This window comes from Balaenoptera physalus (assembly GCF_965194825.1).
Source record: "Balaenoptera physalus genome assembly, chromosome: 13".
Classification (NCBI taxonomy): domain Eukaryota; kingdom Metazoa; phylum Chordata; class Mammalia; order Artiodactyla; family Balaenopteridae; genus Balaenoptera; species Balaenoptera physalus.
This window is the reverse complement of record NC_138892.1, coordinates 23,565,162-23,590,472: the sequence shown is the minus strand read 5'-3', so window position 1 is coordinate 23,590,472 and position 25,311 is coordinate 23,565,162. Positions and strand designations below refer to the sequence as shown.

Genomic DNA, 25,311 nt, shown 5'->3' with positions numbered 1-25,311 from the left:
AAAGAGTAGAGTGAGGAAGTCACAGAGCTGGGCAGAGGCCAGATCACAAAGGATCTTTCATAGACTTTAGGAAGATTTTTGAATTTTAGATCCTAGATTATGTCAAAATTACCTCATGCATCATCTTCCCTCAAACTATTCTTGTTAAATTTCCCATCTCTACCAAAACAGATTTTACCTCCATTCTGCTTCACTTGGCTCAAAATTTAGGATTTAACTTGTCTTCTTATGTCCCTTGGTCCTTAATAATCTATCAGCTATGTCAATTCCCCCCTCCTCCTTTTACTCCTCATCCTTTTACAGTCCCACATGACCACTCTGCTGAAGACTTTCCCCACCTCATGCCTAGACTATTGCAGTAGCATCCTAACTGGCCCCCCGACTTTCATTTCTCCTTGTACCAATACATCAGACATGATTAACATAATTATTGTCTTAAATCATCATATTCATAATGTTACTCCCCTGTTTACAACCTTCCAGTCGATATCTATGACTTAAAGGATAAAGACCAAATCCTTGATAGGGGAGGGGGATTCAAGTCCCTAAGCCCCGACATAACTTGAACTTGATGTGAATTCAGACCTTCCCTCTCCATACTCCTTTTTCTTCTCTCTCCCAAACACAGCTTGCTCACTTTCTCCTTCTTGACTTTTCTCACACTGTTTCTTTGCTTGGATGCCCCGTCTTTACAAGTCTAAAATCTATTCCTTAGAATCCAGCTCAACATCCAGCTCTTTCCTCTCTCTCAGTCTTTAGAAGAGTAGTTTTCAAAGTGTGCTCCTGGGGGTCCTGACATGCCATTAGGGGGTCTGTGAGATCCTCCTTTCCCAACTATAGCCAGGTGAGGCCAGATTTTCTCCATGTACTTCAACCAAAGCAACATATCACACAACAGACAGACTGAAGAAGCAGACAGTAAACCAGATATTAATGAAATCTGTAAAAATGTAAAACAATTTCACACTTCTCATTAAATTTTTTTTTGTTTTGAAAAAGCAAAACAACACTTAGATAAGGGAAAACTTTATTTAGAGAGACTATTGCAATGAGGGAAACACTTCGACCTCAGGACCAGCAAGTGTCTCAAACTCCAACAGACAAAGGCTCCTCTTACATAGGGAGGGGTTAGCAGGGCTAGCAGGGACTTTGTGGGGGAGGAGGACCAGCTAATGGGGTGAGAAGGACCCTTCAACAAGAAATGTTTCTTTTTGTAGTTAGCCAGCTCTCAGAATGACCTGTTAAGGAGGGGATGGTCTGCAACTTTGTGCTTTGGTGTGTGCTCAAACTTGGAGGCAAGCCAATATTTAGGGGCCTGTGGGGAAGAGAGAAGCCTGATTAAAATCTGGTCAAGCCAAAATTCAGTGGATAAGTAATAGGTGATTGTGAGCGCTTGGTTAAAAAATATGGTTATTTTTCATGAAAATAATTATATGTTTACATGTAATAGGTTATTTATTTTGAAATTAATTAGTAAGTAAATATTTTAAGTGTCTCATTTTTGTATTAAATGCCAGTTATGTATGGTTAATGCTGATAGATACAACCCACATAAACAAAAGCTCTTTGAGGTCCTCAATAATTTTTAAGAGCATAAAGGGATCCTGAAACCAAAATGTTCAAGAACCATTGCTCTGGATCACTCGTAACTGTGCCCATTAATCATAGTACAGTGATGTGACTTAGAGATCTTTCTGTTCAATCTTTTCATGCTATACATGAATAGAGACTTTGGAAGGCTGTGTGACTTGCCCAAGACCACAGTCAATAAAAAGCACCACTAAGATTAAAATGCTGATCTCCTGATTCCTAATCCTATGTCTACCCTACTGTTGCTACTTTGTTTTTCAGATGTGTGTCTAGGATGTACCCAACCTTTGAGACCAAGCCTCTGTTCTGTACTTCTTTCATAAACTTTAGAGCAGCTGACACACACCCCTAATAATCATACGATAGGTACTGAAAATTCCTGTTGGATTAATGGATACAGGAAGGAAGGAAGGGAGGGAGGGAGGGAGGGGGGAGGGAAGGAGGACGGGAGGGAAGGAGGATGCTTTTTGCAGACCCACAGACCTTGAAACCACTGCTGTCTTCCAACAACACCTACACCCATACCATTTCACACACATTAATCTCCTAGTAGTTATTTTTAGACTCCCGGGGCCACAGAAATCTGTTCTAAGAAAAACTCCCAAATATTCCTGAATAGTTTATTCTGCAGCCTGAGATATCCAAAGGAAGGCCCACAGAAGCAGCATGGCTTGTCACCGTCCTGATGTGCACAGCCCACCATAAGCCACAGCAGGAATGTCACTGATGCTTTGCTCTGTCCCACTTTGTTACCCACACCCCCTGTGACTTCACAGAGTCCTGAGTCCTGCTCAAAGGGTTCAAGTGGACCAGAGGGAAGAGGGAGATGGAGGAGTGCATCGACACAGACAATGGCTTCTCCAGTCAGGGGGGTGCTAGAGCAGAGCTCCAAGGGGGAGATGGGGTCAGGGGAACAGACGGTAAATGTTAGAACAGGCCGCTTTCAAAAAGCAAAAGAAACAAGAAAGGCTATCGATCTTTTAAGAAAAAGGAACAAAAAGCTAGGAAATAATTGGGGGGAAATCATTTCTTAACTAAAGGAAACCATCCCCTCCTTATTTTAAGGGACAGTCTTGCATAGGCTATAGTCAGACATTGTTCTGTAGTCCCAAGAAAATTATCCAGACCTCAGGTTTTAGAAATTAGAATGTAAAGGTGGGAGCTTGTGGGTGGAGTGATTAGCTTGGATCCAATTGTTGATCACTTCACGACCACAAATGAGGGCTTCAGGGCATGTCCATACTGCATAGGAGATGATCCCATGGTCATTTGTTTTCCACAGTCAAGTCAATGCCAGCTAAATTTAGCCAGAGATTAATTAATCCTGCTCAGGGTGCTGGGAAACTTTACATAAAGCTCACAGATCTATCTCATTTCTCCACTGTCTTCCCTCAATTCACATAGGATTCCAAAAACTTTCTCAAGTCCATATATTTGCTCATCCTTCACTGCTGTCACCTGGGTCCAAGTTACCATTGTTGCTCATTGCATCGACCAGGATCCAGCGAGGAAAATGAAGTCCAAGCTCTGATTAGGGGGCATTTAATATAGGGTGCTAGTTAGAAGAGCTGAAAAGCCAAACGGGGTATGATGATGCCACCCGGAGATGAGCGACAGCAGGGAGCCACTATTCCCTCCAGGACTGGAGGAGCCGAGGGAAGAGATGGCACTGCTGAAGTTTAAGAACTAGAGAAGCCAGGCAGAAACAGGAAGCATGAAGAACAGTGTCCTGCAGGATCTGGGCCCACAAACAATGGGACTGTCCAGAGGGTCTGTCCAGGGGGCAGAACAGCTGACACCAACATGACTAACATTGCTAGGGATGCACCACAAAGAAGAAAGAGACAAGAGGAAATATCCTGGGTTCTCCCTTCCTCTAACTCTGCCATCTCCTTCCACTCTCTTCCATTGGTTCAGCCCACCCAAAAGGGAGTTGGCCAGAGTTTGGAAAATAGACTTTGTTTTGCAAGGGAAGGGTGGAGAATGGATTTGAGAATGAACAGGTAAATGATGAACAGGTGAATCACTAACCCCATGGTAATTTCTTCCCAACTGGTCTCCTGGCTTTTACTTTTGCCTCTCTCCCATCCTTTCTCTACACAGAGATCTTTATAAATTGATCTTCATCACCTATAACCTTCAGTGGCTTCCTATTGCTTCCAGGATAACAACTAAATCCCTTAGCATGGTCTACAGGGCCCTGTGTGGTCCTGCCTCTACAATCTTCCCAGCTGCATTTCAAGCCATTCTCCTCCTCAGTCACCAAGGCCCAATCCTAAGTGCTGCCTTCCAAGTCCCTCTAATGTGTCAAACTGCAGGGCCTTCACAACAGTCCTTCCATCTGTCTGGAAATATCTATTCCCCCTGCTTTGGCTAAATCTTACTCACCCTCTATGTTTCAGCTTAAATGTCATTTCTTAGGAGAGACTTTGCTGAGCTTTCCTGATTCAATGAGATGCAACATTCGGGGTCTTAATCAATTCTTGTTCTTTTTCCTTCGTGGCACTTCACATAGTTTATAAGTATATATTTACTTGCATCTCTATTTTTTAAATATCTGCCCCCCACCTGTCTAGAAACTCAACAACAGTAGGTATTTCACCGAGCATCACCTCTGGGGTAGCTGCTGCATCTAGCACCGTGCCTGCCATTGAACTACTCACTAAAGAATGGCGGAGGATGTGTACAGAGGGAGGCTGTGGTGGGAGCATATTATTTAATTCATATGTTTTTCCAAGATGCATCCAGTCTCCTTTCTGATCCTTCATTTAGAAACCCAGGAACTAACCATTTCTGAATAAAGTCTCCCCAACGGGTGCAAACTCGTTGCTGCTAAATTGAGCTTCAAGGATACATTTTTTTGACTTCTGTGTTTAGAAGGACAAAAAGTTTATTGTGTCCTTTGGAGAATAACTCTTGCTGAGAAAACAGGAGAATTCTGAGGCGGCCAGTTACGCTTTCGTGACAACATGTGAAAAAGCTTCTCCCTTTTTACCTTCCCATCAACATTGTAACTTGTCCTTATATTTTTTGTGGTTGTGATTCTGTCATGCTTTGTAATGTTCATTTAATAACATAAGGATATCACAGCATGTTTATATTACTCACAAAAGACCATACCATTCTTTCTGGATGTGTAGCACATTTTTTAAAAAGCTCTTGTAAGTAGGTTTTGTTTTTCATGCAGGAAAGGCTACTAGTTTAATATAAGTCAAGGACACATCCGTGGTTGTAACCATGGCCCCTCCTTGTGGCAGAACACGTGCAATGACTCCAAATGCCATTTCTATTTTTTTCTCTCTATCTAACCTTTATCAGCAAACCAACAGAGGACCACAATCCCCAGGCAATCTTGGCCTGGAATTTTAGCCGTGGCTTTGCCGCATTCCTGCAAGTTTCCTTACCACCCAAAGCATTTTCTTAATGGGGCAGCCCTCAAGCCTTTTTAATTCTGGCTCGTTATTTTTCATTCTACTGAGCTAAGTGTGTTAGTAACGAAAACAACAAAAAAATTAAGTATGGTGTACACACTAATCTAAAATTTTGAGTTGGCAATTAGTTGGAGCGAAATGCAATTAGATGTTTTCCTTCAAGTCCTAATTTACATGCTGGAAAACATGGGCAGCTTTCACAAGTAATTGCAAAAATAAGCCCTGCTTTCTCGGTTTGTGTGCAAATACAAAGCTTCCCAGCACACCTGCCTTTGCCTAAATAGAATAGAGTCCCAGGGGTCTTCTTGCTTTATGATCATTGAGATATACAGCAGAAAAGAAACTGATCAGCCTTTAGGTAAAAATGTGTTTTCTCTCCATTGCAGAAGCTCATCATTAATTGGCATTAACTTTACCCATGGAGAGCTGGTGTGTATAAACTAAGTCTGACAGTATCTCCATGTAACCCCATGAGGTGAATTAAGGCTCTTCAGAGATCTAGCACCCCTTTTTATGTACTTAGAGTAATAGCTAATGCAATTCAATTCATTACGCATTTCATGAGCACCTACCCTATGCAAGACTGTCTGGAGCCCTGGGGGGTACAAACTGAATGAGATACAATTTGACATCAAGAGGTTACAGTCTAGTAGAGCAGATAAGGCACAAGTGGTTACAGTCTTGCTGACGTCAAGAGGTTACAGTCTAGACATCAAGAGGTTACAGTCTAGTAGAGCAGATAAAGCACAGACACAAATACCATCAGGAGATAGGCTCCACAAGAGGTTGGCTGGGTACGGAGTGACTAAGGAGTAACACTCCTAGAGGCTGCACCTCCATGTCTCCTGAGGAATGATGAAAAGCGGGGGTGTCTCTACCATGTCAGTGCCCCAACAGAAAATCTAGTTTTAGCTCAGATCCCATTCAAGAAGTTACTCTTTTTTTAACTGAAGTATAGTTGATTTAAGAAGTTATTCTTGCAATACAAGGACATGGCAGGAAGACTTCCCACTTCTGCAGAAAAACAAAGTACAGAAAGGGAGAAGTAAGGTGATTTTGTAAGACATAAGAACAAATGAAAAATCAAGGACTATGGGTTTTCTGCAAATAACATTAAGGGCTCTGATAAAAGAAAGCAACATTTTACTGCAAATGTGGGATCGAAACAACAAGGGACACACAGAAAGAACCCAGGAGCTGGTAGAACTTGGAGGATACAAAGAGGGGAAAAAAAATATCCAGCACAGAACAGAAAACTTTCTGTTGGCCACACTGCTGAGTGGTTTATCAATTCCTTAGGGAGGAGAAAACTGACCAACATCAGAATCCCCCCATGTATAATGTATAATTCCTTCTTTATAAATAATTTTGTCTAGTAACTGCATGTAGTTCTCATTGCATAGTATGGGTTCAGTTATTTTTTACTTATTTATACCCCACATTGCTTCAAGGCAGCTAACATTTTATTATCTTCATAAATTCTTAAGATAAAGAGCGCTTTTTAGATATTGTCATATACATGTAATTCTAAACTGGGTGGATCCCACCTGACTGCAGGGATCAAGATTTTAATGCTCAGAGCTTATAAAATCTCACAAGTAACACACTGCATTGTATTTGCAAAGGGTCAAGACTTTTTTGTGCCTGAGTGTGCTATAGATTACAAAAATGCAAAGTGTTGCAAAATGCTGTAGCCAAGATATAAACAGAGAAAATAAGTAAATCCAGTTGGAGGGACCATGGAGAACCTCATGGGGGGAGCACCTCTTAAAGGATGGATGGGAGGGTAGGAAGAGAGGCATTTCTGACATGGGAATGGTGTGTGCAAAGCTATAGAGGTAGGAAATTACCTGGCTGTATGCACTGTAGAGAAGAGGAAAACAGAGAAATGCTTCTCCATTTATGTTCTCACTTTTTAAGTCTTTGCTCTTTTTACATAGAGGGAATACTTTCATAGGAGATGAAAGATAGCACAGTACCTATTTCCCTGTGACAGATAATGAGATGCTAATGGGGCCCGCCTCAAACCAGATGGAGAATGTCCGCCAGCACAGTTATGAGTTAGGGAAGGATTTCAGAGAGAACAATTCTTCTTAAAAATGTCCTCACATCCTTATACTCCAGTTCACCTTAAATTCCTCTAATGGAAGCAAAATCTTTCATTTTACAATTGGTAATGGTGTGTTAAAGGGAAATACTCTTAGAAAAGACAACAGAGTAGCTGTCATTCCCATGGAAGTGTAGATGGCATCACTGTCTGTTGGGTGTGGCCAGGATTCTGGAGAAAGGAGAAGGGGACAACATAATGAAACTGTAAGCCTGAAACAGGGACCAGGTTAAGGTCCAGGTTTGAGTTAGGAAACAAGCAAGGTGAAAAAGGTCCAGAAGAAGAAGGTCGGTAGTAAGAATGACTAGTGTGGCCGATTTTATACTTATATGGGAAATAGCTCTAGGTGCAGAGATGTTTCCCAAATGCCTTCTTGAGCAGGGCAGGGCAAATTTAGTCACTGCATTTTGGTACAGCTCTCTAATAGTCACAAACTTTCCTATAGAACCCCGCACAAATATGTCCAAAGACGTCAAAATTGCTTCTATCTATGTTCCTTGCTGCCATTCCAGGTTTCAGTAAGATCTTTTTTTTTTTTCCAACATCTTTATTGGAGCATAATTGCTTTACAAGGCATGTTAGTTTCTGCTGTATAACAAAGTGAATCAGCTATACATATACATATATCCCCATATCTCCTCCATCTTGCATCTCCCTCTCACCCTCCCTCTCCCACCCTCCCTATCCCACCCCTCTAGGTGGTCACAAAGCACCAAGCTGATCTCCCTGTGTTACGTGGCTGCTTCCCACTAGCTATCAATTTTACATTTGGTAGTGTATATATGTCCATGCCACTCTCTCACTTCATCCCAGCTTACCCTTCCCCCTCACCGTGTCCTCAAGTCCATTCTCTACGTCTGCGTCTTTATTCCTGTCCTGCCCCTAGGTTCTTCAGAAACTTTTTTTTTGTTTTTTAAGATTCCATATATATGTGTTAGCATACGGTATTTGTTTTTCTCTTTCTGACGTACTTCACTCTCTATGACAGTCTCTAGGTCCATCCACCTTGCTACAAATAACTAAATTTCGTTTCTTTTTATGGCTGAGTAATATTCCATTGTATGTATGTGCCACATCTTCTTTATCCATTCATCTGTCGATGGACACTTAGGTTGCTTCCATGTCCTGGCTACTGTAAATACAGTCAATAAGATCTTTTTATTCTACAAGGAAGACCAGAACTATGGACTGCTGAACAATTATTTAAAGGAGAACCCTATTTTTAAACATAGACTTATGTTAATTTTTTTCAATATTCAGAGGTAATGCCCCTGAGGTTTGGAAGAGGGAGAGGTGCCACAGAAATTAAGAACATGCAGGACCACTGCTTAATGCCAGCATAGGAAGGGTTTCTAAACAGGAGTGGCATGATTGAAGAGGGGCTCCCTTTTCATGGGAGAGAGACTATAGGCTGATAAATCAAGAGCTGCTTTTATAAAGAGAGCATCACTAAATGCACAGGGGAGTCTGGGAGCTGTCAACTACAGTCCCACGCTCTGTAGGAGACGTAAGGAGGGATCACAGGTGATTAGAAGTGTTTTGAGCTAACTGACTCTCCCAGGTAAGGTTAAGCTTAGCAAGAAGACCCCTGCCAGACTATTGCTCCAGCTTTGATCTGCGCTCAGTAAGCAGCTGGCATCATGACCCTTTATCAAAAGCATGTGTGAGTGGATGAAAAGATAAAGTAGAAGACGGTAGGTAGGAAGTATCCAGGTGTCCATGGTTAATTGCATTAAGCCTCACTTGTGCATCTGTGCCTCACATGGGGTCTTTTTTTCTTTGTGTACGAGCATCATCAGCACAGAGCAAAGGGCAGGGAGGTCCGCACTTCCTTCATCAGTGATGTAGAGATTTACTTATTTCCAGACATCAACTGTACTGCACTGTTTTATTGTCACCACATTCTCTTATGTTCCCTGCTGGGAATGCCTTTTAATAATGACCAACTATTCTAATAGGAGGATTCCTGGCTTGTTTTAAATTCATTCAAATTTAAAATCAACAGGCAGGTAAGAAATAGCAAGAGCCTCAATTAGGGTAATGTTTTTTAAAAAAAGATAATTCCAAGAAAAAATATGGGAGTTAAAATCCACAGTACTTGGTTATTAACTGGATTCAGTTGAGAACTAGGGGGCTATGAGTTGGGTGACTGAATAGAGGATGGTGCCATCAACTGAGGTGGAAAATTGACTACCTGCAGAACTCAAGGTGCCTAAGGGACACTGTATTAATAAAGATCAAGCTCTACTGTGGCAACAAATAGCCCAAAAATCTCAGTGACTTAACAAACTTTTATTCCTTGCTCATATTACAGCCTATTGCAATTTGGGCAGTTCTCCTAGGAAGCTCCCCTTCAAGGAGTGACTCAGGAATCCAGGCTCCTCCCATATTGTGACTCTGTCATCTTGGAGAACTTAGCTTCCAGCCATGAGGGTAGGAAAGTGAGGGATTGGTGCATATCATTTCCATTCACATCAATCCATAAGCTAGGGCTCATTCCCAAACTAAATGCAGGAGAGGCTAGCAATTATAGTCTTCCTGTGCACCCAGAAAGAAGAACAGGGTAGGATAAGCATCTAGCCATTTCCGCCACAGAGATCCAAGTAATAATAGAGTAGATAGCTGAATAATCCAGCCTAGGGCGAGAGGGGCAAGAGTCAGAGCTAGAGATGTAGATTTGGATGTAACCAACTACTTAAACCTAGAAAAATCTATCAGATCAATCAAGGGGAGCATAGATCATAAGAAAAGAAGGGAAATCTGAGAAACACCAAGTTTTAAAGAACCAGAGAAGGAAGAGACACGGAGAAAGATGGCCGAAGTAGAAATTCACCAGGGACAAGGTGGGGAACACAGAAAGCAGCATAAAGAATTTTCTTCTAGTAATTAAGAGATGTGTTCAGCATTCACTGAGGTGAAGCTGGTTAAGAGTGAAGGGACCATGTTTACAGAGTCAAAACATTAGCTCATTCTGATGAAGAATTTTTATTCCTTCTGGGTAATAGAGAACGGCTGGGATTTGTGGTTTGGATGCTGGAACAATGAAATTTCTAGGACCTCTCCATCGTACTAACATAAACAATATTAGGATTTTGAGAAAACACTTCCAAAACTGTTGGCATCTATATAATAGAAGGTAAACTGGGCCAGTAGACATATGAAGTGAGTCCTAGTTCTGGCTCTGTGTGGCCATGATGAAGTCACTTAGCCTCTCTGAATGTCAGTCCCTGTCTCTGAATGTGGAAATGCACCTTTAATAATAGCAATAATGGGTGACATTCAGTATTCACAATAATGAGTGTTCATGATGTATCAGACCCTATGCTAACTCCTTCTCACAGATTATCTCATTTATTCAATCCTATTTATTCCAGTCCTATGAAGGAGATAATTTGAGAATATCCATTTTACAAATGGGGAAACTGATGCTGGGAAAAGTTAAGTAAGTTGCCCCTGATCACACACATGTGAAATTTAGGTACAGACAGGTAGAAATATAGGCTCAGAAAGATCAGGATCCCCACACCAGATGATGCTGCCAAGCTTTCTTCATTTATTCAGAAAATATATAATGAGTGCTTCAGAGACATTGGCCCTGCTCTCAAGGAGCAATTTTCCAAGAAATGGGAAGCCAAGCACAGCACAGAGGTCTTTAACTCCCAATACCCAGGCAAGGGAGCTAATCGGGAGCTATGCTCTCCTCAACACACACTTCCTCACCCAGGCTCTAAGTGGGATATATTTCAAGTCCAGAATTTGATGGGCCCTTAATACATTTGAAAAGGTGCTTTTCCATTTTTGAGAAGGTGATTCCCCCCATCTTTGTTAGCTGAGTAGGTTAGTAATTAGGTTCTTTATCACTTTGTCAAAAATGGAGCAAGGAAAGCTAAACAAAGCTAGACTTCAATGACCTGTATTCTTCAATGATCTTCAATGACCTGTATTCCATAATGTGAAGAAAATGAACAAGGTGAACAATTTTTAAATCCCTTTGAACAATGAACAATTTTTAAATCCCTTTCAAGGTAAAGAGCTCAATCTTTTCACTTACCAAAAAAAAGTGTTTTTCTTTTAAAGCTATCTATCAATTTACATAGTATAATATTCTTATTATAATAAACCATAGAATTTAATGTATTCTATGAGATTGTGAATATGACCATGTAATACAAATTATCAGGGAAAAACTACAGTATCACAATAAACTAAACTAGCTTACTATTTTACTTTTTAATTTCAATTTAGGTGCATTCTTTATTCCCCTATAATTGTCAGTAAAATTAAATTCTCTTTTCCAATTAGACTAAAATCAAAATGTTTAGCTGTTGAGCCTCTCTGAGCTCTCTATAAATCTTCTTTAACAGGTAAAATAAAAGCCATATCTGGCACCCTATCAGTCTCCAACAGTGTTACTACACATTGTACGCAATAAAAAGATGGTGACTTTTTTTTTAATTTTCAAAGCCCAACTTCAGAAAAGATGCCTCACTAATGATTTTTTTTTTTCCTATTACTACCAATAAACCTATGAAGCCAAGTCTTTTTACTGCTATACCCCCAGGGCCCAGCCCAGGACCTGGGTCATAGTGCATATTCAATATTTGGTTGTTGAATGATTTGAATAGATAAAAACATATTATTTATTAAGGATAGAGCAGTGAACAAGACATATAAGGTCTCTCCTATCAAGAAGCCTACATTTGCGTGATGAAGGATGGAATAAAAGCAAACAAGTAAATAAAATAATCTATTTTGGCAAGAGATCATAGCTGCTAGCATACTCTTGACACCACCCCCCCAAAATAGTCCTCATTTATACCATCGAAGGTCATCCTCTTTAACTGACTGCACAGCTTCTGGAAGAATAAATATGGTATGATATAAGTGGGCACCCCATCAGCCAGTTTTGTCTACTGAGGCCTGGTGATCCACCTTGACCAGGCTTACAATCTGTTCTTTAATAAACAGATGCCCCACACCACCCCAGTTCCAACAAAGCGACTGCTAAAATAGCCTGGAGCTGTCTGGATGCTGCTAGTCTCTCTCACAGGCTGGAGAATCCTCCAGGGCAAAACTTAATTTCAATTATTCTGCAGGGCAGAAACTAAAGACTAATGTTATCTGGGTCTGTAGATGTACACTTGCAATGGTTCACTTAAGAATGTTGTTCTGGGTGAGCTGTATGCATGCCTGTCTCAAATGTTCTGCACACATAGTTTTAAATTGTCCCCATTTGATAGAAGGTAAACACAGTGGCCCTAGGCAAAACTGAAAATCAAGACAAGTCTGTCTTAAATATCTAGCCTCCTCTTTCTATACCCTGCTATATTATGCTCATATACTCACTATTCGTCAGGGTTTGTGCAGGAAAATGGAAACCACTCTAGTTATTTCAAGTAGATTTTATTTTAGTTCAGATAATTAGGTGTTATCAAAATCATTGGAGGGGGGCTTGAGGAATGAGCCCAACTGGAGCACCAAAGAAAACAATTATTGGCGTGGGGGAGGAAGGCTCGGATTTTGAAATTTAATTTTCATATATAGCCTGAATAAAGTAGTCCTTAGTTTCTCAAAGAATAAGAATTGCCTATCAAAAACTCTATTCAAAAGCTTTTGGCTTTTCTAAAGAATTCTGGCTTCAAAAGCAGATTTCTAAAATTTAAGCCTTACTTGGTACATGAGAAAAGTCTTTAAAATTCCATGGAAAATAACTATTCATTCCAAAAATATCATTTGGAATTCAAAAACAGAAGAAATCAAGCTAATATCCAGCATTGAGAGGATGGTTTTAAGTGGAAGAAACCTTCTAAAAATCAAAGATAATACAATAATTAATTCCAACCTTTGTCTTTTATTACCATTTTGTGTAGGTTTAGGTACTTTGGGTCTGTGCTATCTCCTCTTTCCTTTACTAAGCCCTAGGAATCTGTAGCTTGCTTACGGACCACAGGTAGCAATATTACCCATTATAACAGCACTAGATCAACAGTCTACCTTCTCACATTCAAGAATTTGACAAAATCATTCCATAAAGCAATTGATGCAGAATTGCTCTATTACTATAAAAATAAAATTAAACTTTGAAGAGAAAAATTTTTAACTATAATAAAGTACAGTTTAGAGCTTACATGGTTCTAGTACCAAACTGTTTTATTCCTCTATTTTTGTTTGCAATATGTACTGGTACTTTCCAATTCTCTTTGAAGATCTGCCCATGCTGGCATTCCCCGCCATTACAAACACCTATGGCAGTCCTTTCTTCCAGAGCTGCACAAAGGATGTGTCTTTTCACATGGTGCTTGGTCCTGACTGCCTAAGAATGAAGCCATCTCCACAGCTGTGGAAGCAAAGACTCCGAAGGGGCTGTGATGCTCTCTGTGCCGTTTCCTAAGTCAAAATAAAGAAGGCGAAGCCTCCAGAAAAACCCAAAAAAGGAGGGAGTTCAGTGAATTTCCGGGTTGGCAAACATGCAGAGATCTGGGGAGAATGGCAGCCTGGAAAGGGCGTGGGAGCTCTGAGCCCTCTCCCCATACTTTGCCCTCTGCATCTGTCCCACCTGGCTGTTCCTGAGTTTTACCTTTCATAATGAGCTGGTGATCTAGAACTTATGGGGACAGAAGACAGGGGCCTTAGACCCTAAGGAAAAAGTGTGTGTCCTTCATCTGTGCACTGAGAATCATCCATCCCTCACTGGCTGAGTCCAAAACAGATTGGAAAATAGAAAAGCCATGTGGCTGACAGGGTCTAGGTGCTCCGGCCGGGTATCAGGCCTGTGCCTCTGAGGTGGGAGAGCCGAGTTCAGGACATTGGTCTACCAGAGACCTCCCGGCTCCACGTACTATCAAACGGCGAAAACTCTCCCAGAGATCTCCATCTCAACGCAAAGACCCAGCTCCACTCAACGAACAGCAAGCTCCAGTGCTGGACACCCCATGCCAAACAACTAACAAGACAGGAACACAACCCCACCCATTAGCAGAGAGGCTGCCTAAAATCATAACAAGGTCACTGACACCCCAAAACAAACCACCAGACACGGTCCTGCCCACCAGAAAGAGAAGATCCAGCCTCATCCACCAGAACACAAGCACCATTCCCCTCAAGCAGAAAGCCTACAAAACCCACTGAAACAACCTTACCCACTGGGGGCAGACACCAAAACCAATGGGAACTACGAACCTACAGCCTGCAAAAAGGAGAGCCCAAACACAGTAAGTTAAGCAAAATGAGAAGACAGAGAAACACAGAGCAGATGAAGGAGCAAGGTAAAAACACACCAGACCTAACAAATGAAGAGGAAATAGGCAGTCTACCTGAAAAAGAATTCAGAGTAATAATAGTAAAGATGATCCAAAATCTTGGAAATAGAAGGGAGAAAATACAAGAAACGTTAAACAAGGACCTAGCAGAACTAAAGAGCAAACAAACAATGATGAACAACACAATAAATGAAATTAAAAATCTCTACAAGGAATCAATAGCAGCATAACTGAGTCAGAAGAATGGATAAGTGACCTGGAAGATAAAAGAGTGGAAATAACTACCTCAGAGCAGAGTAAAGAAAAAAGAATGAAAAGAATTGAGGACAGTCTCCGAGACCTCTGGGACAACATTAAAGCACCAACATTTGAATTATAGGGGTCCCAGAAGAAGAAGAGCAAAAGAAAGGGACTGAGAAAATATTTGAAGAGATTATAATTGAAAACTTCCCTAACAAGGGAAAGGAAATAGTCAAGTCCAGGAAGCGCAGAGAGTCCCATATGGGATAAATCCGAGGAGAAACATGCCAAGACACATATTAATCAAACTATCAAAAATTAAACACAAAGAAAAAATATTAAAAGCAGCAAGGGAAAAGCAACAAATAATATACAAGGGACTCCCCATAAGGTTAACAGATGATCTTTCAGCAGAAACTCTGCAAGCCAGAAGGGAGTGGCAGGACATATTTAAAGTGATGAAACAGAAGAACCTACAACCAAGATCTCTCTACCTGGCAAGGATCTCATTCAGATTTGACGGAAAAATTAAAACCTTTACAGTCAAGCAAAAGCTAAGAGAATTCAGCACCACCAAACCAGCTTTACAAAAAATGCTAAAGGAACTTCTCTAGGCAGGAAACACAAGAGAAGGAAAAAGCCCACAATAACAAACCCAAAACAATTAAGAAAATGGTAATAGGAACATACATATCGATAACTTCCTTAAATGTTAATGGATTAAATGTTCAAATCAAAAGACATAGACTGGCTGAATGGATACAAAAACAAGACCTGTACATATGCTGTCTACAAGAGACCCACTTCAGACCTAGGGACACATACAGACTGAAAGTGAGGGGATGGAAAAAGATATTCCATGAAAATGGAAATCAAAAGAAAGCTGGAGTAGCAATTCTCATATCAGACAAAATAGACTTTAAAATAAAGACTATTACAAGAGACAAAGAAGGACACAACATAATGATCAAGGGATCAATCCAAGAAGACGATATAACAATTGTAAATCTCTATGCACCCAACATAGGAGCACCTCAATACATAAGGCAAATGCTAACAGCCATAAAAGGGGAAATTGACTGTAACACAATCATAGTAGGGGACTTTAACACCCCACTTTCACCAATGCACAGATCATCCAAAATGAAAATAAATAAGGAAACACAAGCTTTAAATGATATATTACACAAGATGGACTTAATTGACATTTATAGGACATTCCATCCAAAAACAACAGAATACACTTTCTTCTCAAGTGCTCATGGAATACTCTCCAGGACAGATCGTATCTTGGGTCACAAATCAAGCCTTGGTAAATTTAATAAAATTGAAATCGTATCAAGTATCTTTTCCAACCACAACGCTATGAGACTAGATATCAATTACAGGAAAAAACTGTAAAAAATACAAACACATGGAGGCTAAACAATATACTACTAAATAACCAAGAGATCACTGCAGAAATCAAAGAGGAAATAAAAAGATACCTAGAAACAAATGACAATTAAAACACGATGACCCAAAACCTATGGGATGCAGCAAAAGCAGTTCTAAGAGGGAAGTTTAGAGCAATACAATCCTACCTCAAGAAACAAGAAACATCTCAAATAAACAACCTAACCTTACAACTAAAGAAATTAGAGAAAGAAGAACAAAACAACCCCTAAGTTAGCAGAAGGAAAGAAATCTTAAAGATCAGATCAGAAATAAATGAAAAAGAAATGAAGAAAACAATAGCAAAGTTCAATAAAACTAAAAGCTTGTTCTTTGAGAAGATAAACAAAATTGATAAACCTTTAGCCAGACTCATCAAGAAAAAACGGGAGAAGACTCAAATCAATAGAATTAGAAAGGAAAAAGGAGAAGTAACAGCTGACAATGAAGAAGTACAAAGGATAATGAGAGATTACTACAAGCAACTATATGCCAATAAAATGGACAACCTGGAAGTAATGGACAAATTCTTGGAAAAGCACAACCTTCTGAGACTGAACCAGGAAGAAATAGAAAATATAAACAGACCAATCACAAGCACTGAAATTGAAACTGTGATTAAAAATCTTCCAACAAACAAAAGCCCAGGACCAGATGGCTTCACAGGTGAATTCTATCAAACATTTAGAGAAGAGCTAACAACTATCCTTCTCAAACTCTTCCAAAATATAGCAGAGGGAGGAACACTCCCAAACTCATTCTACAAGGCCACCATCACCCGATACCAAATCCAAACAAAGATGTCACAAAGAAAGAAAACTACAGGTCAATATCACTGATGAACATAGATACAAAAATCCTCAACAAAATACTAGCAAACAGAATCCAACAGCACATTAAAAGGATCATACACCATGATCAAGTGGGGTTTATCCCCGGAAAGCAAGGATTCTTCAATATAAGCAAATCAAGCAGTGTGATACACCATATTAAAAAATTGAAGGATAAAAACCATGTGATCATCTCAATAGATGCAGAAAAAGCTTTTGACAAAATTCAACACCCATTTATGATAAAAACCCTCCAGAAAGTAGGCATCGAAGGAACTTACCTCAACATAATAAAGGCCATATATGTCAAATCCACAACCAACGTTGTTCTCAATGGTGAAAAACTGAAAACATTTCCTCTAAGATCAGGAACAAGACAAGGTTGTCCACTGGAACCACTATTATTCAACATAGTCTTGGAAGTTTTAGCCACAGAAATCAGAGAGGAAAAAGAAATAAAAGGAATCCAAATCGGAAAAGAAGAAGTAAAGCTGTCACTGTTTGCAGATGACATGATACTATACATAGAGAATCCTGAAGAGGCTACCAGAAAACTACAAGAGCTAATCAATGAATTTGGTAAAGTAGCAGGATACAAAATTAATGCACAGAAGTCTCTTGCATTCCTATACACTAATGATGAGAAATCTGAAAGAGAAATTAAGGAAACACTCCCACTTACCATTGCAACAAAAAGAATAAAATAACTAGGGATAAACCTACCTAAGGAGACAAAAAGACCTGAATGCAGAAAACTATAAGACACTGATGCTAGAAATTAAAGATGATTCAAACAGATGGAGAGATATAGCATGTTCTTGGATTAGAAAAATCAACATTGTGAAAGTGACTATACTACCCAAAGCAATCTACAGATTCAATGCAATCCCTATCAAACTACCAATGGCATTTTTCACTGAACTAGAACAAAAAATTTCACAATTTGTATGGAAACACAAAAGACCCCGAGTAGCCAAAGCAATCTTGAGAAAGAAAAATGGAGCTGGAGGAATCAGGCTCCTGGACTTCAGACTACACTACAAAGCTACAGTAATCAAGACAGTATGGTACTGGCACAAAAACAGAAATATAGATCAATGGAACAGGATAGAAAGCCCAGAAATAAACTCACGCACATATGGTCACCTTATTTTTGATAAAGGAGGCAAGAATATACAATGGAGAAAAGACAGCCTCTTCAATAAGTGGTGCTGGGAAAACCGGACAGCTACATGTAAAAGAATGAAATTAGAACAATCCCTAACACCATACACAAAAATAAACTCAAAATGGTTTAAAGACCTAAATGTAAGACCAGACACTATAAAACTCTTAGAGGAAAACATAGGCAGAACACTCTATGACATAAATCACAGCAAGATCCTTTCTGACCCACCTCCTAGAGAAATGGAAATAAAAACTAAAATAAAAAATGGGACCTAATGAAACTTAAAAGCTTTTGCACAGCAAAGGAAACCATAACCAAGACGAAAAGACAACCCTCAGAATGGATGAAAATATTTGCAAACGAAGCAACTGACAAAGGATTAATCTCCAAGATATACAAGCAGCTCTGGCAGCTCAATATCAAAAAAACAAACAAACCAATCCAAAAATGGGAAGAAGATCTAAAGAGACATTTCTCCAAAGAAGATATACAGATTGCCAACAAACACACGAAAGGATGCTCAACATCACTAATCATTTGAGAAATGCAAATCAAAACTACAACGAGGTATCACCTCACACTGGTCAGAATGGCCATCGCCAAAATATCTACAAACAATAAATGCTGTAGAGGGTGTGGAGAAAAGGGAACCCTCTTGCACTCTTGGTGGGAATGTAAATCAATACAGCCACTATGGAGAACAGTATGGAGGTTCCTTAAAAAACTAAAAATAGAACTTCCATACGACCCAGCAATCCCACTACTGGGCATATACCCTGAGAAAAGCATAATTGAAAAAGAGTCATGTACCACAATGTTCACTGCAGCTCTATTTACAATAGGCAGGACTTGGAAGCAACCTAAGTGTCCATCGACAGATGAATGGATAAAGAAGATGTGGCACATATATACAATGGAATATTACTCAGCCATAAAAAGAAACGAAATTGAGTTATTTGTAGTGAGGTGGATGGACCTAGAGACTGTCATACAGAGTGAAGTACATCAGAAAGAGAAAAGCAAATACCATATGCTAACACATATATATGGAATCTTAAAAAACAAAAAAAAAGTTTCTGAAGAACCTAGGGGCAGGACAGGAATAAAGATGCAGACGTAGAAAATGGACTTGAGGACACGGGGAGGGGGAAGGGTAAGCTGGGACGAAGTGAGAGAGTGGCATGGACATATATACACTACCAAATGTAAAATAGCTAGTGGGAAGCAGCCGCATAGCACAGGGAGATCAGCTCGGTGCTTTGTGACCACCTAGAGCGGTGGGATATGGAGGGTGGGAGGGAGACGCAAGATGGAGGAGATATGGGGATATATGTATATGTATAGCTGATTCACTTTGTTATACAGCATAAACTAACACACCATTGTAAGGCAATTATACTCCAATAAAGATGTTTTTAAAAAAAAAAAAAAAAACTAACCATCACAGGCCTCTACTGTGACTCTTCTACTCAGAGATGAAGTTATTCCAGATCAGGAAGTTATCCAGGAACTACAGAATGTAAACAATTTAGACAGCGCTTTTACCAACACTTCACCTTATATACTCAGCATTATTGTAATCATTTTAGAGATAAGGAAACTGAGGCTGAGAGAGATTTAAAGGGCTTCTGGTATAGTCGTAACTAGAACTCAAGTGTGTTTCCAATTCAGTTCTCTCTTCATGACACCACAGTTTTGGGTTGAGAAGAACAACGAGATTAGTGACCTGGGCTGGTAGAAGGAGTCATCATCTTGGGGCAGATCATGAGAATGTAGCCGTGAGCAGTTACTGGATTTGCCTATATGAACAGTGTTGGGGAGGAGAACGGACTTGACATTTCACACAGATGATAGGACCCTGCCTCCAGGACGAACTGGTCTCTTTTCTTTCAAAATTCATTTAAACTTTTCTACTCATCTAAACTTCATCACATCTGGCTGAGTTTTAAAGATTTCAAGAGCATGTTCCCTGGGGTTTGCTGGCCTATGTATTATCATGCTTCTCTAATATGCTTGTGTAATTATTATACAAATTTATTGATTTTGCAGGATTCATAGTCCCAGCAATTTCTCATTGATTAGTTCAGGGTTGATTTTATCAAAGGCTAAACAAGGACCTCCAGGAATTGAGGAAGCACAAAAATGAATGCAACTGGGAATGTCTTTGTATCTACTGAGTCTCGTGTGGAAACTTTTTGCTAGCATCCGTGAGTGGAACTTCCTAAGTACCAGCACAGAGCTAGGAAGCTTATGGCAATTTTAAGAAAAATGTTTAGGTTCAATAATAAAAGTTTACTGGAAGCACCTCTGATTTCCTTTTCCTGCCCTTTTTTATGGGCTTGGTTGTTTTGCTAAATTAAGTTTGAGGTTCACTCGCTTTGTTATAACACCACGTTAATGAGGCCAAAATGTCAGGCTCCATCTCTGTAGTGACAAACTGCGCCCCTAACCTCAGGGAGCTTCCCTGGTAGATGAAAACAGGGAGGATATTTGCAAATACAGGGAAAACAATTTCAGGCCCTGACATGGAGACTGGCATTGCCTTCACTTTACACAAAATAGCAAATTGTTCCCTTCTGTAAGAAAGAAAAATCCAAAGGAAATTATTAGTGTCATAGAAGAAATGAGATTGTCAAAAAAAAAAAAAAAAAAAATTAGAAGGTCCGAAAATGATTAACACAAAACCAAACCCATGGTTTAGGAGACGGAAGTTTTACTTGGTTTGAGATGCCCCAGGGATTACTCGGCATAAATGTGCTAAACAGTCCAGGTTGCACATCATGTAATTAAAATCTGATTAATTCTTATCAGGTTAGCAAAGGGTGCTGCTTTTTACCCCCCAAACAAATTGTCAATGCACCTGAACATTAAATTTAATTTGTCATTTTGCACATTTCACTGGCTCTATTGTAATAGACTTAGAAGCACATTTGCCACTCTGTCCTTTTTTGACATCAGTTCTCCCTACACTATGTACATTAGGTAAATACTAAAATGTAGATAGGGCAGAGTACTTTTAGAATTCTCTCATTTAGGAACATCACAATGAACTAATTGTGATTCAAGATATCAACACTACTTCTTGGCAGTTGCTACCAGCAAAAAACAAAATGTAAATGAACAAATTACTGTTTAAACAGCAATACTTTTGATAATCAGCAGATACACTGAGGGATAAATATGGGGGAGAAAATCTGAAAAGGGAAAAAGGGGATTTAAATTTAAACAGAATTTCTTTTAATGTTTCCCCCACTGTACTAAAGTCCATCTTTAATTCATATTACAGTGAGTAATTTGTAATGCTGTGTCAAAATAGATATGCAAAGAGGATATGCATTTAAATTTTAAATCTGATCCCTAAGTTTGAATTTAATATTGTGCCCTGAGTCCTGTATGTGAATGGGAATTTTGAATCTGTTTTGAATGTCACAAGGATCAGCGATCATGCATATAGTGTTATCATTGTTCATTACCTAATATGACTTGTGAAGAGAACATGAAATGGCATTAATCATTATTTTCTACTACTAATAATATACTTTCAATGCAAATTTCACCATTTTCTAAATATCTGGCAGCAGGAAATTCTCCTTCATCACAGCCGCCAACCACCCCCTCTCCTTTATTCTGGATTTGCAGCTGGAAGCCTTGGTGACTGATAAAATGCATCCCCCACCAAAGGGAAGATTTAGACCTTACAACATTAAAGAAAAACTGAACTCCTGACCTCAAACCCAAACACCTAGAATCACAAAATCATCGGGCCCCATGGGACCTCAGGAGTCATCAGATCTGGCCTCTCATTTGCCAGATAGGCAAATAAAGGCCAATTTGGTAAATTGACTTGCCGAAGGTCACCCAGCTGGTTAAAGGCAGAGAGGGAAATGGAAACCAGAGCTCCTGACTTCAGGTTGAGTGTTCGTCCGCATACACAAATGAGCAGAATAACATCAGCTGGAGAAGCACAGACCTAGGATCACACAGACCTGGGTTTGAATTCTGATTCTGCCAATTCTTTGCTTTAATTTCTTCATCTGAAAAAGGTATAAGCTAATGATACATACTAGGCATGTTATTGTGAGGATTAAATGATATGATACACAGAAAGTACTTAATCATAGGCCTGGCAAAGAGTAAATACTCAATAAATATTAACAATGGGTATTAACTCATGTTACCTAGACAACAATTTTTGTTCATATAAGTAACCTTTGTCTCCCACTCCCCTCCAAAAAAACACAAACTATACATATAGTTTCATACATATATATATATATATATATATATATATATATATATATATAAAGTTATATATATACACAGTTGGTAAGGATGAAACTTGGACTCAAGACCAGTGTATTGCTTCATCAACAGGGAAAAACAAGAGATTCAAAGAAGACAACATAACTTACTACAGGGCAAATATTATCCAATGCGTCTTCAGCGGCCTGTAAAATGATCCTAGTGACCTTATTTGTCTGCCCATCCAACTCCCAACACACATCTGTGCCCTTTAGCACAACTGGAAAGTGAGCAAACATGGTGATGGAATAAGTGAAGGGAGCTGGTCGTGTTTATCTAGGCCAATGTTGCACGTGTACATGTGGGGGGTGGGCGATGCATGTGTGAGTACTCAAGGAGGAGGGGGGAAGGAGACACAGAGGGTGAGAGAGAGATTGACTAGTGAGGCTAACTGCTTAACCAGAAAAGTTCACCTTGCTGCTACCAGGGCAAGGCTCCTAGGTACTGCTAAGTAGTCATAGCCTAAATGTCAGAGCTGGAATAAGGGAGTCATAGTGGCAGTTGCTAACCTAGAAGGAGCCCCAGGCCCTCATTAGAGATGGAGACAAGTGTGTTCACCAGAACTCTCTCCAGTCAGAACAGAGTATGTGCTGAATGATTTGAGAAGCTGTTGGGAATTGGGACTCCACAGGGGTATTTCTTCAGTGTGGCTGTATTGGTCTGGACTTCTGGGTTTTACATTTATCCTCTCAATTAGGACACTTCCAAGAGTGAAATAAGACACTATTAATAACTATGCTGGGAGAACAGGTATAAAGTAGGACTGTCCCAAAATGAGGACACATGGTCACCTTAGTTTTAGGTGTTGGAAATCTAATCAAACTGGCTTCAGCAAAATGACATTTATTGGGCTCAGTGTTTTAAAAGTCCAGTGGTAAGTCTAGCATCAAGGATGCCAGTTTCCAAGACTCAGTCTCTCTCACTCCATCTCTCTGTTCTGTTTTCCCTCTCTCAGGTATGCCCAGTCCCCGTAGTGGCCCCTGGCACCTCCAGGCTTACATCCTGCATCCTAGCAACATCAGCTTCTGTTTCCCAACACTCTACCAAAGTCCAAGAAAAGTTTCATTGGTCCACTTGGGTCTCAAGCCCATCTTTGACCCAGTCACTGTGGCCATGAGGGAATGGAATAGGCTGATTTGTCAAATCTGTATCATAAGGCCACTTCTGGACTTGAGGATAAGGGAGAGGACGAGTCAACCACCCAAACCACATGGACCAAGCTTAATCAAGGTATGATTCCCCAATGGAAAAGCAAGACATAAATTTGCAAGAAGGGGAATTATGCTGGGCAGGTAAGATCAATAATGTTCACTAACTCCAGGACTTGTGTTTAGCTAATAAACATTTTTTTGGTAAGATCCTTATGTGCCAGGATCCATGTTAATGACTCTATCTGGATTATCCCATTTAAACTTCAAAACAATTCTATAAGCTAGATACTTTATTATATGCATATTATAGATGAGGTAGCTCAGGTACATAGAAAATTCAGTCACTTCCCCATTCACAAGCCAGGGCATGAAAAATTCAAGACTGGAAGCCAGGCAGTCAGATTCCAGAACCCATGCTCTTAGCTCTTACCTAGGGAAACATCCCATGCAGGCTATGGCAAGCACATTTGGTTAGATCTCTTGGAACAACACGGGAGAGGTTTGGAGTGGATTAGAAGAAATAGCCTAAGGCCAGTCAAGAAAAGCATCCTGTCTGTTGATTTAAAGCCCCAAGGTCCTGATACAAATTACTGCAGTACCTGACAGAGTCCGGAGGCCCTGCAGTCAGCCAGCTTCTTGGGATAAGAATGAGAAGCAGCTTGATCTGTCTGGCTTCATCTGTATCTCTAAAATACCAGCAGGGAAGTCTCTCAACACAACTGAGAGAGTATGCTCCAACAGTGCGTCCTATGAATTCAAAAAGCCCTCCATTAATAAACAACAACAAAAATGTAACCTCAAAGAATGGGAAAAGGGGGGGGGTGGTATTTACAAACTACTTTTCTTATAGCAAAGAATTTCTTATTACAGTTACACAAAAGGAACTTCAAAGATTCCAGAAATAATTTAGTTATGTCAATGCAGAGCATTACTTGGCAACTTTGAGTGCAAGTATATTTAAATATATTTGGCCATGTTTACTTGCACATTCCTAAATTAGACCTGAATAACTAGCTGATAGATACATAGTACAAACAGCTTGTTTTTAACAGGAAAACTGTTCAATCTATCTTCCTTTATAACTGAGCTTCCACGACCTTGATTTATTGGTATAGTTCAGGAAATTTATCCCACACAGAGTTATAGGGAATCACTTTCATTTGTATGCTAACTGCTTTTGATTATTTTTTTTAGCATCCTCAGTGGCCTTGATGATTGATTTTCAATCTAGCTAAACCAGTTCATATTATACATATTTCCCAGTAGGAAAGAGATTAGCTTAGCAGACAGTACACTTCATGGCACAAAGAAAGTTCTAGCTCATTCCACTGACATTTGAAAGTTTTCAAGGGACATTCCACATGAGCAAGGCTTCTGGGCTTTTGAATGAAATATTATAGCAACAACCAAAAAAAGTAGTTAATTCTTTAATGAAATGACATAGATACAGTGAGGGTACACATAACAGCTAAACAGTTACTTAAGAATTTAGTCTCTGGGGTTTGAATCTTACCATCACCACTTACCAGTATGAGACTCTAGGAAAGTTACTGAACCTGTCTAGACCTTTGTTTCCACACCGCAAAATCAGAGCCACTAGCAATATCAACAATATTGAGTTATTTGAGGATTAAATAAAATGATGCATGTGTGACACATTTGGCATGGTTCTTGGCTCATGGAAAGCCCTCAATAAATACTAGCTCTTGTTGCTGTTGTCGTTGTTGTTGTTGTTGTTTTTAGAGGTGCAAAGGAAATAAACACAAAGATAACTCTCTGGCCACCAGATACCTAATAAC

The 25,311-nt window shown here is 39.7% G+C and overlaps 1 protein-coding gene and 1 long non-coding RNA gene across 3 annotated transcripts in view; one reads left to right on the top strand and one right to left on the bottom strand.

Moving 5' to 3' along the window:
* Nucleotides 1–25,311, bottom strand: part of LOC309640596 (uncharacterized protein) — a 601,312-nt gene that overhangs the window by 287,139 nt on the left and 288,862 nt on the right. For both annotated transcript variants that reach the window (XR_014252286.1, XM_082419559.1), the window contains one exon: nucleotides 24,112–24,259. The gene's annotated coding sequence lies outside the window, so the exon portion shown is untranslated. The remainder of the gene's footprint in view (nucleotides 1–24,111; nucleotides 24,260–25,311) is intronic.
* The window catches only part of LOC309640628, a 933,213-nt gene that overhangs the window by 645,501 nt on the left and 262,401 nt on the right, over nucleotides 1–25,311 (top strand). The gene's annotated exons all lie outside the window — the stretch shown is intronic.